The 14,585-nt window shown below is 42.2% G+C and overlaps 1 long non-coding RNA gene across 3 annotated transcripts in view; it reads left to right on the top strand.

Moving 5' to 3' along the window:
• The window catches only part of LOC131401784 (uncharacterized), a 34,886-nt gene that overhangs the window by 18,185 nt on the left and 2,116 nt on the right, over positions 1-14,585 (top strand). Inside the window, exons 3-4 of one of the 3 annotated variants that reach the window (XR_009217961.1) lie at positions 10,394-10,564; positions 12,596-12,832. This is a non-coding gene — a long non-coding RNA (uncharacterized LOC131401784). Of the gene's footprint in view, positions 1-10,393; positions 10,570-12,595; positions 12,833-14,585 lie in introns of all 3 variants that reach the window. The other 2 variants (XR_009217959.1, XR_009217960.1) reach the window with 2 other exon arrangements.

Below are 14,585 nucleotides of genomic sequence, written 5' to 3'. Positions count from 1 at the left end.
TTTTTTTTGGTAGCTATTTTGAATTCTCTGTCATTTTGATTGTAGATGTCTGTGCCTTCAGGATTGATTTGCGGGTGTTTGTCTTTTTCCTTCTGGTCTGGAGTATTAATATATTTCTTCACACCCTTTGATGGGGTGGATTTGTGCCTTCGCATAGTGATAGTGTCTGGTCACAGATTCCACCTGCCGCCCCTGGGGGAAGCTATGTATTCTGAGCTTGCTGTAACCCCTGGAACTTGTGCCTGTCCGAGTCTGGGCCACTCCTTGAGATTGTAGCAGCCATGTGGGCTCTCCCACCAAATGGCAAAGTGATCTCATGGGGGCTCAGAGCTGCTGCTGGCTGCTCCTGCAGTCCTGCCAAGATGAGCTCCCCACTTCAGGGCTGCAGCAGTACTATGGGCATTTGTGGCAGCTGGGAGCTCATTCACCCAGGTGCACAGATCTGCCGCCATCTCCTCCTAGGTTGCACCAGCTGTTGGGGTTGGCAGGCAGGGCCTCCCCACTGGGTCTGAGCCTGGGCTACTCCCTGGGACCACGGCAGCACTCTGGGCTCTCCCACAGGATGGGAAAGCAGCAATCACTTGGGGGCTCACGGATGCTGTCAGGTGTTCCTGCAGTCACGCTGAGGTGTGAGCCCACCCATAGCAGTGCTATGAGTGCTCCAGCTGGGAGAGTAGTTGCATGCATGTACAGGGATCCTGGGGGGGCATAGAGTGCTCACCTATCTCCACCACCTCCCGGGGGCTAGTCCATCCCTCTTCTGATGTATAGCTGTGTAGGTCTCTCAGGCATCCTGATGTGCTGTGTGCATATCCTCCTCCACTGATCAATGAATGTGCGTTTAATTGCAGTTTGCAGGGAGAGAGACAAAGGGAACAGCTTACTCTGTCACGTTGCTGATGTCACTCTCCAGGTGTTTTTAAAGAAGAAATTTGGAGGATATACACTGCCAGATATCAAGACTTACCATAAAGCTACAGTAATTAAGACTGTTTGGCATTGTGCAAAGATAGAAATGTGGAACAGAATATAGAGTCCATAAAGAGACATGCTGACATATGGAACTCTGATTTATGTTAAAGATGCCACTGCAGAGAAGTAGACAGAGGACAGTCTTTTTAATCAGTAGTGTTCCACCAACTAGATGTTTGTATTAAAAATGAAGCTTAATTCCTACTTCACAAGGTAGATAAAATCATTTTGCACTGGATTTTAGATCTAAGAGTAGAAGGTAAAACAACAAAACTTCAGAAGATAGCAAATATCTTCATTGTTTGAGGCATATTAAAAAATATTCTTAAACAGAAAACAAAAGAAGATCCATGAAAGAAAAGAACCAAGCATTTAAAGGTGAATAAAGTAAAGAGAGTACCATACAGGAGATCAAGTGAGAGATACACACAAAGTAGGAACAACAGAGAGAAATTAGAAAAAGTAAAACACTTAGAAATGAGTGTCCTAAGGATCGAGCCATCAGCTGGGTCAAATTCTGCTGTGTGGTGAAATAAAATAAGGATAAAAAATGACAATTGTATTGGGCTTCATGTAAGTTGCTGATTGTCCTTAACGAGAACAGATTGAGTGACATAGTGGGCAAAACCTGATTGAAGTGAGTTGAGAAAAGAACGTGATTTGAAGGAGAGGAATATTTAAATACTAAGAACCCTTGCAAATGTTTGCCTTAATGATTAGCAGAGAAATAGGAAAACAGTGCCAGAGTCCACTGAGTAATAAACTGGTCATTGAGTGTGGCACAGGACATAGGTCTAAGGAATAGGTTGGGGTAAATTTATGTGAATTTAGACTTTATTTTATCACTTGCCAAACTGATATGAACTGGGATAATGGATATCCATTTCCTGGACTGTGAGTGAGACCAGTTCTTCAGACAATGGTCAAATAGACCTAAGGGTGAGGCTGGAGATGTGTGCCATAAAGTACCCTTAAGGGTTACCCAAGGGCTGGTCAGTGACCTCCTCCCTGGGCATCACAGGAATCCTGCTGGGCTGTTTTTGCTGATCGCAGTACTGACTCTTTCTGATGCTGTGTTCTGATGGATGCAACATCTCTCAGTTAATTGCAAGAAACAGAATGTTTGCCTGGGGAAGAAAGAATCCAGTCTCAGGATGGGGTAGTTCCCAGAGCCTTGCTGACTCCCAGCCCTGATGAAATCACTGGCAACTGTGATGGAAGATGTTGCTCAAACATGCTTTTAACTTTTGTTTTTACCAGGACACAAGGTGCCAGATGCAGAGCCCCAGGGCAGGGAAGACCCCTGAGCTCCTTACTGAGAGCAGTGACCAGGTGGGCTTGGACTCAGAGTGACAGGCAGAGGAGACCAGAAGCAACTCTGATCCATAACAACTCTGAGGGGAGATCTGAGCCAACATATATTGCTTCTGACAATGCCCTAGTTTTTGGGCATTTGTTATTTCTGATGAATAGCAAATATTTCTATGGGCTTGAATGGCAGAGCAATTTTAGATGCAACATGTACCCTGCACAGGGGTAAACTTTCCCTGCAGAGGGCTACACTGTAGGTCTCCTTCCAGCTCTGCTCCTCTGCCCACCACTGACTAGGGGTTTTGCCTCAAACTGGTGAGTCACAGCTGGGATGTTCTTTCTGCTTCTTCAGCCCCTCCTCAGGCAATTTCTGTATTCCATGTGCGCAATGAGTTATTCTGACTGTTTTGAGTACATAAAGCCTGGTGTCTACAAGGAAGCGGACTTGGTGATCAGTGGGTTTTTCCCCTCTATATATTGACCCAGGATTCAGAAATGCAATGGAAAGTTTTTGTGGTCCGTCTAAGCAAAGAAGTGACATTTTGTATGTAAGTTCGTGTGTGTATGTGGGAATATCTCTAACAGTTATGAAAGTTGAGTATGCAAGCTGCATTGAGATTCTCTCATGAACTATGAATCATCAGCTCCTTTCTTTTCCTTTATTTATTTTTTTTATTGTGGTAAAATTGGTTTATAACATTGTATAAACCCCTCTTGGCTCCTCCATATTCCCCACAACCTGAAGCCCCGACAGTCTCAGGTTCCCCTTTTCTGCTTAATCCTCTGAAGTTCAGATTCACCCGGGACTTCCAGATCAATCTCCCTCGTTGGCTCCTCTCACACTCATGGGTCCTCCATGATGGGAAACAGGCCAAGATGGGAGGAGTGGGTCAGACATGACTCTGCAGTCACCTTGGGACTTGGGAGCTGAAATGACTAGCTGTCTGGGAAGCCTGAATCCTAGAGTAACACCAAGGCTCTGGAAAGAGAGTGTCTGCTCTGGATGTGAAACTGAATAAAACTCGGGGGGAGAAATCCGAGGGAAAAGAAAGAGTCCTTTTTCATCTTTCTCTGCACAGAGTTCAAGTAGACTCACAGCAGAGGCTCCCCAACAAGCAGCCCAGAGCATCCCAGGCGTGAGGCAGGCTGTCCTGTCCTGCAGTGGGTCTGTGGGAACAGATTATGTTGTCTGTGCACACTGTGCAGACGACCACAGCTGAAGATACCCAAGGGCTAAGAATTAAAATCACAGTCATGCCGCTCACTCAGACTTCCTGGCTGTGAGCTTCACATTCTCTGTCATAAGTAGTCCTTTGCCTAGAATGCACTCTCTGAGGATTATAATAATGATAATAATAGCTATCATTATTGACTACTTAATATCTGCTAAGGAACATGATTGGCAGGCTCTGCGTGCATTATCTCAGTTACACTCACCATTTTAGGGTTTTATTCCCATTTTATAGCTAAAGATATGGAGACTCAGAAATATTAAATAATAAGGAAGGAAAAAAATTACTAAAACTGAATTAAACACCTAGCCAGACTATCTCTCAAAGAAAGAAATAAAGACATTTTCTGACAGACAGAGAGACTCAGAGTTGACCTCCCACACGCCTGCAGTGAAAGAACCGGTAAAGAACGTTCACCAGGAGGAAGAAATGTGAACCCAGAAAAACGTAACAGGAGTCGTGAGTAAAGGAAAAGAATAGTCTGTCTAATTTGGTATTAGTTTTAAAACAAGACATTAAAAACACATTTAACTAAAACGCCAGATGATTACTACATCGAAGAATAGAGGAGAGAAGATTCATTTAAAAAATAACTCATTTTTTAGGGAAGATATAAATAGTAACATACTCCATTATTGTTGAACACGTTGCTCTCAGTAGCTGGTAAGTTTGTCGGCCAGGAGACAGTGACGATGAAGAGGATTTGAATAACCCAACAGGCTTGATCAGCAAATAGACAAATCCCAGCACACAGTGGCTCACTGTTAGACTCATGACGCTGAGAACAGTCTTTCTCCTGATAGCAAGATGCCCGAATGGCGTGTCAGATTTCCAGCCATACAGATCTAAACAATGAGGGAAAGGCTGCTATTTCATTATATGCAATTGTCAATCAACATGCAACAGAAAACAGAAAAATAGAGATCTAGAAGTGAATATCTTACTTGAGAAGACAGATACAACAGCTCTTTAGTGAAATGTTATGTCAGGGTCTATTGGAATATTACACAAAAAGCACAGTCCATTCAGACTAGGTAGGTTTTCTCTGTGACTGTGAGGGCAAAACTCTAAAGACCCCCATGACTTTCATAACTCTCTGCTGACCTTAAAATACAAATAAATAACACACTTAGGAAAGAAAAATGAGAGAACAACACGAAAAGGAAAGATCTCCTTTCTCTCCTCACCTGAAACTTAATCTCTCACCTCAGAAGGATCACTGTCTGCATCTTCTCTGTCATGCAAAGGAATTGAAGAAAAGAAAAGTATTGGTATATATTAAAGTTTCAAGAGCTCAAAGCAAGAAGACATCAGGACCCCTGCAGAGGCATAATGTAGTGTGAGCTCCATGTCATTTGCACCGTCTTCTTTTTTCTTCATCGTGTTTGTCGGGACGTCCTTGTTGGCCCCTCACTCTCCCTGCCTCTCTAGCGAGTCTGTCTGCATCAGTGCTACCTACCGCCAGTCTCTCTCTTGCCGTCTTCACTTTCCCTTCCTGTTTCCTGATATCCTCCTCAGTCACCAGAAGTTGTTTGCAAAGGAGCTGTGGGATGTACAGACCAGCTCCTGGGATCATCTCTGCCGAATCTGAAGACCGGGCAGGGGTGGGCATGGGACTGGAGTTCAGACCACCTGTGGGCACAGCTGGCAGGGATGCACCTGTGCAACTAGGTGCAAGATTCGGCAGGGCTTTGGCAAGGTCCAAAGGAATTAACAGTTCTCCTGCACTCTGCAGGCCTGCAGACCTTGCAGTCTCTTCTGCCAGCAGAGTTGTTGGGGCTGCTCCAAGGCATCTGACTTCATTGCCAGGATGGGGTGTGATTCTAGTAACTGGCCTCTTGAATATGTAACTGGACATCCTCAAAGGGATGGAGATGCTCAAACCAGGCTTTGGGTTGGATTGGTTTCCACAATCATGTCGCTTCCTCTGTGATGATTTGACCATCATACTTCTTTTCCTCTTACCTTATAAAAATAAATTGTGAAAGTGGATCAGAGTGATGATTGAAGTCTGCCTTCTCAGGACAGTTATCTCAGATGTCTTGTACTTCTACCCTCCCTCTCTCCCTGTGGGGATTTATCTGACCTGTGCCCTGGGACATCATCAAAGACATTTGGGTCAAGAACAGAAAGCTCGAGGTCAAAACTCAGGACTACTGCAGGTCATTTCTCCTCCATCTTGTAGACATTCTCCTTTATGAGTATGACTTGATTCTCTTTTTGTCCTTGTCACTCTCAACCACAAAAGCCCTGGTGTTCCCTGTCAGGACACATGGTCGCCAGTCTTTTTCTAAATCCCAAATCCTACCATTCCTCTGTACTATATGACTATTCATTTGATTAACCCATTGACCAGTTGGTGTTCATAGCTCCGTTAGACCTTAAATCAGTAGTGAAATGATCATTCACCCCACTCCTAGTGACTCACTCTCATATCCCAGATGTTTCCATCAACCCAGATGATCTTGTTCAATAATAAATAACTGAGAAAACATATTCACCCACCAGAAATTCCTGATTTCCAGTTTTTACTCAAACACTCATACAACAGGTACCTGTTCCTCAAGATGGAAATGATGCCAGGTCTCCATATCCTTACCTCAATTTCTCGTCTCCTTTTTCTGTCATTCCTGGATTCCATGGTCAGTAATCTCAATAATTCCCTTGGAATGATCCACAATTCCTGACTGCTCATAATATCTGCCTTGTAAAACCTGAAACTCAAAAGATCCCTATTATCTGCGATACCTTAACTACTGCTGGTCTTCTGATAACTGCTAAGAAAAGCATACAATGTGATTATGTTGGTACCACTGTAAATCCAAAATCATCTGCATCGACTGGGAAGCTTCCATAATGCCTGGAAATTTTTTTTTTTTTAATTTTTATTTATTTATTTTTCCCCCCAAAGCCCCAATAGATAGTTGTATGTCATAGTTGCACAGCCTTCCAGTTGCTGTATGTGGGACGCGACCCCAGCATGGCCCGAGAAGCGGTGCGCTGGTGCGCACCCGGGATCCGAACCCGGGCCGCCAGCAGCCGAGCGTGTGCGCTTAACCGCTAAGCCACGAAGTCGGCCCTGGAAATTTTACTTCCTTTTCATGTGTTGGCATATTTGCTCCTTGATTTTTCACAAAGTTTCTTTCAAATAGTCCCCACTTTTCTTTTTCCTTCATACATATTCGAGGTCCCTTAACTTGCCTGATGTTTCACAGAGAAATTGCTCTCTCTACTCCTTCCCCTCAGGTGTGAACCACTGAGCAAAGGTCATCTACATCATGTATCTCTGTGGCCTCACCTCCAACCACCTCCTCAGACCACTCCACACTCCATCTGCCCTCACCATTCTCTGGGTATTTCCCTTGTAACGTCACAATGACTCCTTTGTTACCCATCTCAATAGGAACTTCTCATGATTCATCTAACATGATCTTCAAGTGTAAAACTCTTAAATATGTTTGGGTCAACTTAGACATGTGACTCTTATTTGACAACTGTGAACATTAAATCTCAGTACAGAGAATCTATGTCTGAAAAAACTCAACTTAAAAATGGAGATTGTGCTGTAAGTAGGAAGTATACACTGGATTTATGAAACCCAGGGAAAAAATGTAAACTATCTTATTATTAATGTTATATAGACTGCACCCACAAATGATAATATCTTGGTTATAGTGGGTTATAATATACTATTAAAGTTAGTTTTACCTGTTTGTTTTCATTTTTTGAAATCTGGCTACTAAAAAAATATTAAATTCCATAATATAGAGTGCTTAATGTTACTGTTGGACAGCACCAGTGAAGCCATCAGCGAAAATAAAGCCCAGAGAAAGTGGTTAGGGAAATTTTTTCCCTAGAAAAGGAGTCTACACTGGCCCACACTGCAAGATGCAACAAAAACTGTCATACGCACATGCACACACACACACAACACTGACAGAATGAAACACACATCCTCCTAGAGTCCCACCACTACTTCTCAAATGCCATGAGGTTGCACTCTTACTTAGTCCTAAGTGGACTAACCTCAAGAAAGAAGTAAGAAGTCAAGGTAATTTACCAGTTAGGAAGATCTAAAACCAGAGACTAAAGATCCAGATATATGGTGAATTTCCTGTCATGGCTTCTGTTATTAATTCAATATGTTATGGAGACTTTTCCAAGGAGGGTTGTTTTAAAACTCCTTTTTTCTTTACTATGTAAAAATACACCGGCTATGTAAAGAATAATTACTCCAGCCAATCAATGAAAAGGAGATGACAGAACATGAACAACCCTTAAAATAAGTCACTACTGGATTAGAGAGCCAGTCAGGGAACAGCTGACATTGGGTTAATTTGGACTTAATTAGGCTGATTCTGATTTCATGACCGTCATATTGATTGTATTATACTAGAACCTACAAAACTTCCCAGCCCCCCTACTATTTAACCACCAAGGCCCACCAACCAGACCAGTCCTTGCTGACACATGCCCTGCCTCCATCCCTTCTGACAACACCTGGACAATTTTCCCCAAATCCCACTCTGTCCCTGCGCTCCTCTACCTGCCCCAGGCCATGGAAGCATTTTCTCCAAAGTTCAGGCCCAGCTCTGGGGATGGCACGTCTCCCTCGAGTGAAGAAAAGGATCAGAGTGCAGACCCTGTGAGCTGCAGCAATTGGACAAAGACTGGGCTTTGCTGACAGAAAAGAACCTTTAGTGGGCACGGTTACCAGGTCCAAGAAGCCCCAGTGATTCCTCCAGGGAATGTGATGCAGGACAGAGCAGGAATGTCTACATGTGATTTGGCTTGGGAATGCCTGTAGGGTGACATAGGTGACATTGGTAATGCATTCGCCAATGTTGTTCACTCATTTATTCATCGTATGTCATGGAGTGCTTTCTACATACATCCAGGCAACACTCTCACCCTCTGGGGCTCACAGGCAGTGTCAGAAGAATTTCTAAATTTTATTTATAATATATAGCTACAGTACTGGTAATACACTAGGTGTTCCAAGCATTTTTCAAACATTAACTCCTTTAATACTCTCCATAAACCTACAAAGTAGGTATGCTGATCATTATTGCCAACTGAGAGATGAAGAAACTGAGGCACCAATCAGGTAAATAACTCGGTCAATACAAATATCTAGGAAGGGATTGAGCTGGAATTTGGACATGAGGAGTTAGCTCCATAGTCTGTGCTCTTAACTACGACATTTACTCTCTAAAGACTTCACATCATGAAAAAATTTGAACAGTTATCCATTTTCTTGGTGCATTGAGTAGTCACACTATTTTATCTGTGTCTGAAAAATAAATACCTGCGTAGAAACTACTGCACATACACACTCAAATTACATCTACCAATGTCCCCAGTCCCTGAAAATTAATACAGAGAACATTTCAGAATTTTTCTTGCCCAGATTGGGAGGAATCTGGGGAAATCTCAGTGTTACTGCAAGAAGCTGAGAACAGGCTGGGAGTGGATCTCAGGGGAAAGGTGTCCTCAGGAGTCACCATTGAATGACAACATTGATGGGAGGGTTTCAGCAGTGACTGAATTCAGGATCTGGTGGTATTTTAACCTGGTGCTTATCTTCTGGCTGTGGGTTTATGGTGATGCAGCAGAGGGAGAAGGGATGGTTCACTGTGTTCTTGGGGAAACCAGACCCATGAAAGAGAGGGAATGACGGTTTCCTTAAACAGTGGACTCGTGGTGGGAAAAATTCGGCCTGGAAGAGACAGTCGTGTGCCTGGTATAACCAGAAGGAGTTGCCTCTGCTTCAGCCGAAGCAGACAGCCCTTCCTCAAGCACTCATTTTATCTCAATGGGAGGAAGGAGGAGGAAATCATGTAATGCTCTTCTGGATGTGAGACCTGTGATGGTAGAGACTGTGCTAGGAGGTTCTGAAAGGCTGCCCTGAGGCATTTCAGACCTTTGCTGTGACCAGAATGACAAGTGTAAGCACCCTCCCTAGGTCTGGGAACAGTTAGTGTGTCAAGGAGAAGGCTCCCTGGTGCAGAGACTTACAGGAAGAAGCGAGTTTGACCAGGGAAGGTCAGAAATGTGGCCAGTGTGGCTTGAGGGAGCCTGAGAAGAGAAAGGAGTGAAGAGAGGAGGGTGATCAGGCTGGATCCTGGGACATGGTAGACTGTTACTTTCTGTTCCTCTGTGACAACATTACTCCAAAACCTGCCACCTATAAAGTACAAATATATAACATCTCACAATTTCTGTTAGCCAAGCATCAGGCATGGCTTAGCCCGGTGTCTCTGCCTCAAAGTCTCTGTGAAGCAGGGGCTGTGGTCTCAACAGGTCTCAAATGGGGGAGGATTCCCACCCAAGATCACTCACATGGGTTTTGTCAGGATCCATTTGGACTGAGAGTGTGAGCTCCTGTCTGTCTGTTGGCTGGACACTCCCTCAGTTCTCTCCTATGGAGCCTCTACATAGTGCAACTGAAAACATCAGCACTTGCTCTCCCAGTTCTGGTGATTTGATAGAGAGCGAGAGCGAGAGCGATAGTAAGAGCGAGAGAGAGCGAGAGAGAGAGAGAGAGAGAGAGAGAGAGAGATGGAAACAGAATGAGGGAGGTAAGTAGGGAACCTAATTAAGCCAGTAATTGGGAGGTGACAGACGTTTTGTAATTAAAACTTGGAAGTGACATCCCATCACCTTGGTTGTGTTCTGTTGTTCAGAAGCCAGATACTGACCACTTAGTGGTGACACAAGGATGTGCACTCCAGGAGGCAGGGAGCATTGGGAACATTGTGGAGGCTCCCACCACATAGAACAACATGAGGCTCTTGGGACTGATTCTGAGTAAAACAGGGGACTGTGGAAGGTTTAATGCCAGTGGATCACAATGTCTGAATTTCCTCTAATTTCAGCCCCTTCAGGATGCAGACCTGAAAATGAGGCTCAGAGCGGCAGTGACTTACCAAATATCACACATCTGGGACCTAGAGAAGTTCTGACTGGTATTCTATGTGATGTCCTACTCCTTGTACTTCATCCATCTCTAAGTGTGTGCATTAGACACATGTGACACCAGCCCACAGGTGTTGTACGTATTATTACATATACACCTGATGAGGCCCCTAGGAAGCTGTTTTTAGCCCAATCCTCATTGTGCAGCTTGGGAGACTGGGGAGATCTTGAGAGGCACAGCAGCTTTTCCAGGACACAGAACTGGTAGGAAAAAAGAGGTCTGACCTCAGCTCACACCCAGAAATAATGCTTCACAGTCTATCTGGGCACCCCTGAGTCTAGTCAAGTTGACACCTAAAGTTAACCATCACATCATGCCTCTATCCCACCAAGACCAACAGGGATATCACAACGTGACCTATGTCATTTAAATTTTCCAGCACACATATTACAGAAAGTAAATACAAACAGATGAAACTCCATTTTATAACATTTTTATTTAACCCAAGAAATATAATTATTATCATTTCAAAATGTAGTCCACATCAGTACAAAGAACAAGATACTCAGGTTTTCCACCCACTGGGTCTTACTGGTGAATTTTAATGAATACTGGCTCCTCATATATCTTAATATGATCCAATATATAATTTTCTCCTATCTGTTTGAGTTTTATTGTATCAAATGGAAATCATTTTCTCCTTATTGTCAAACTGCTCTGCTATCTATTTTTTAAAAAAATTCTAGTTATATTGTGTTTATGTTAGAAGTGAAATTAAGAATTTAAGGAGTTAAGAAGGCATTGATTCCAGCAAAAGGCTGGTTAACTAAAATGGAAGATGGTTCAAGAGCAAATCTCCCAAGAAAACCATAGGGTCAATGACATTGGAAAATTCAGGGTAGAATTAGAAGACACATGGACTGTGATTACAAGGGGAGTACACAGAACGTGGGGAGGAATAGATATCAGAAGTGAAAATACACAAGCATGTTCCAAGTTGATGAAAGACATCAATCCACAGATTCAATTGATTCAAGATTCCCTAAGCAGAGTGACTACACAGGGAATATTAATGAACCAAACCTTGGTCTAAAAACCAAAGTTAATGTAAAGGATTTTAGGGACTATAGAGGCCAAATAAGCAATAAAACGTCCAATTGGTGATTTCTAACCATAAAGAAAATAAGATAGACATCAACAGAGCAGCATTTTTAAAATGCTAAAAGAAATCTCACATCAAACCAGAATTCTACACCCAGCAGCAATAGTGCTCCAAATAAAGATGTTCTAGAAAAACTTAAAGTGAAACTTTTCATTGTTAGTAGCCTTGAATTAGACAAAATACTGCAGTGAGTTATCACATCCAAAGGAATATGATCCCAGGTTAAAAACCAGGAATGCAAGAAGGACTGAAGAGGAAAGGAAAGGATAATTTATAAATAAATATAAATGAATTTTATTTTGTGAAGTAATTCTAGAAATCTCTCATAGGGATTAAAATATATATAGAATAAAATGCATGAAAACAGTAATACAAATGTCAGGAAGCTTAAAAATAGAATTGAAAGTGTTGAAGGTATTAGCATTTGGGGGAGGAGGTAAAAGTAATTATTCATATTAGACTGTATTAAGGATTCAGAATTTAAACATTAGTGCAATTAAACAAAGATTTTTATGTGATTTCAACGAGTAAGTTTATAGAGGAAATAGTGGAATAATAAATAAGTTAAATCAACATCAGTGAAGTAAAGAGAGTAAAGGAACATTAATTATTCAGGTCAAAGGGAAGGGAAAGAGTAAGACAGTTGAAATAATAACAAGTTTACTGGAAATTACCTGAGATGTAAATGCACAAAATACTAAATTCTTTTTAATGGCTGTGTGATGTTCTAGAGACTTGTTAATAAATATTGTGGACATTCTTTATTGATAAACGTTTACACAGTCTCTAATTTTTCCTATTAAACCATAAGTTGTATGGATATTTTTGTACATATAAACTTCCATTCCTATTTTTACAGAAGGTATCCAGTGGAAGAAAAAGGAAATATTAAAATGTTGATAGAAACTGCAAATACCACCTCCCCACACAATTGTATTAAATGTTTTTATCTACCAACAGTATCTGACAGTGTCAATAACCCAACATTTTTGTGTTTAGATATAAAGCTTTAGGAATCTCTCAAATCCCATTGATAAGAGACAGGATGTCTCCCCTGGATTATCCACTGATTGGATTATCCACTCCCTTCCTCCATAAAAGGAGAATCAGAGGCAGAACTCACTGCATTTTCCAGCAATCCACTGGCTGTCTGCACATCAGGAGTGGGGTCAGCAGGACAACTCTGCAGCCATGGAGGAACCTGCATCGGCCTGTTTTCCAAGCCAGCCTATTCTGGTGAGTGTGGAATCCATATGGACGGCAAGAGTGTCCATTTGTACACTTTGTCCTTCTGTGAAACCTCTTTAATTGAGCAGGCAGTAGCTCTTAAAACAAGAAGAGACCTTACTGAAAGTTGTTTCCTAGGTGTTAATGTTTGTTAAGTAATGATCAAGGTGTTGTACTTTTCTGCATAGGGAGCTTTCTTGGGATAATAGGCCAGACATTTGTTTTGTTTTGTTTTTAACCAACAACATCACTGGGAAGTGGAAGTAATATTCAGCTCTGCACTGTGTACATTGCTCCCGTCTCTGGAAAATTTTTTACCCACAATGTGATTGGTCTTTTTTAAAAAATATTCAGTTCTGTGCTCAAATATCACCTCATCAGTTAGTCCTTCCCTAATCTCTTCATCATCAATAATTGTAGGTGGGCGGCCCCATGCCATAGCCGTTAAGAGCACACGCTCCTCTGCTGGTGGCCTGGGTTCAGATCCTGGGCAGGCACTGAGGCACCACTTGTCAGGCAAAGCTGTGGTGGCATCCCATATAAAGTTGAGGAAGATGGGAACAGATGATAGCACAGGGCCAGTCTTCCTCAGGAAAAAAAAAAATGAGGAGGATTGGCATAGATGTTAGCTCAGGGCTGATCTTCCTCACAAAATAAATAAATAAATGAAACAATTGTAGGTAATTTCTTTCCCTTTATCCCTCCTTGCTCTTCTTCCTCCATCACTCCCTGTGTCTCTGTATCTCTGTGTAGCCCTTACTGTTTATTACAGGATCTAATTATACCTAACACTATATTACACATTGATTAGTCCCTTTATTAACTCATTCCTTTCTCCAAGGTTAAAAAAAACAGGGGCAGTGACTTTTAAGTTAAATTCTGGATCATGGGTTTTAGTACATAACTTGGCTTATAATAGGTGCTCTATAAATGGGAGGATCAACTAATTTTCCCTCCAAACTGGGACATGTTGGAGAATGAAAGGGATGGTATTAATGATTATGGCAGGACAACAGGGATGAAGTGAGATTTATGACTTCACTTGTAAAAAGCATCTGACGGGGCCGGCCCGGTGGCGCAAGGGATTAAGTGCACACGCTCTGCTGAGGTGGCCGAGGGTCCGCTGGTTCGGATCCCGGGCTTGCACCAAGGCACCGCTTGTCAAGCCATGCTGTGGCGGCGTCCCATATAAAGGAGAGCAAGATGTGCATGGATGGTAGCCCAGGTCCAGTCTTCCTCAGCAAAAAAAAAAGAGAGGATTGGCAGATGTTAGCTCAGGGCCGCTCTTCCTCACACACACACACACACACACACACACGCACACACAAAAAGTATCTGAAGACAGAAATGAGAGATTGTAAAGGAAGGGTGCACTGATTAGGTTTACATTTTAAATAGATTATTGTGGCCAGAGTCTTATAATGGATTACAGACAGAAAGGATTTGCAATATTAGTGATAACTTATTGCAGTACACCACAAAACAGATTCTATCCTTGTATTACTGCAGTCAAGTGAATTTGTTTGAAAATTTTAGAGAGTATTTTTTGGAGTTCGAAAAATTTCTTTCAATAAATATATTGTGCACTCTCTAAGGGCAAAGCAATGAGTGAATACGGCAGTGTAAAACATTACAGTCCACATCAGTCTTCACTTCATGGAGTATCCAATTTAGTGAGAAAAACACTATGAGAGAAATAGATGATAATACACTTACAATTAAAAATTTTAAAAATTAACAGAGAAAATGTGACATTACTTTA

This window comes from Diceros bicornis (genome assembly GCF_020826845.1).
Source record: "Diceros bicornis minor isolate mBicDic1 chromosome 16 unlocalized genomic scaffold, mDicBic1.mat.cur SUPER_16_unloc_1, whole genome shotgun sequence".
In the NCBI taxonomy this organism is placed as follows: domain Eukaryota; kingdom Metazoa; phylum Chordata; class Mammalia; order Perissodactyla; family Rhinocerotidae; genus Diceros; species Diceros bicornis.
The sequence above is the reverse complement of the archived record's forward strand: the minus strand, read 5'-3'. Positions and strand labels throughout refer to the sequence as shown.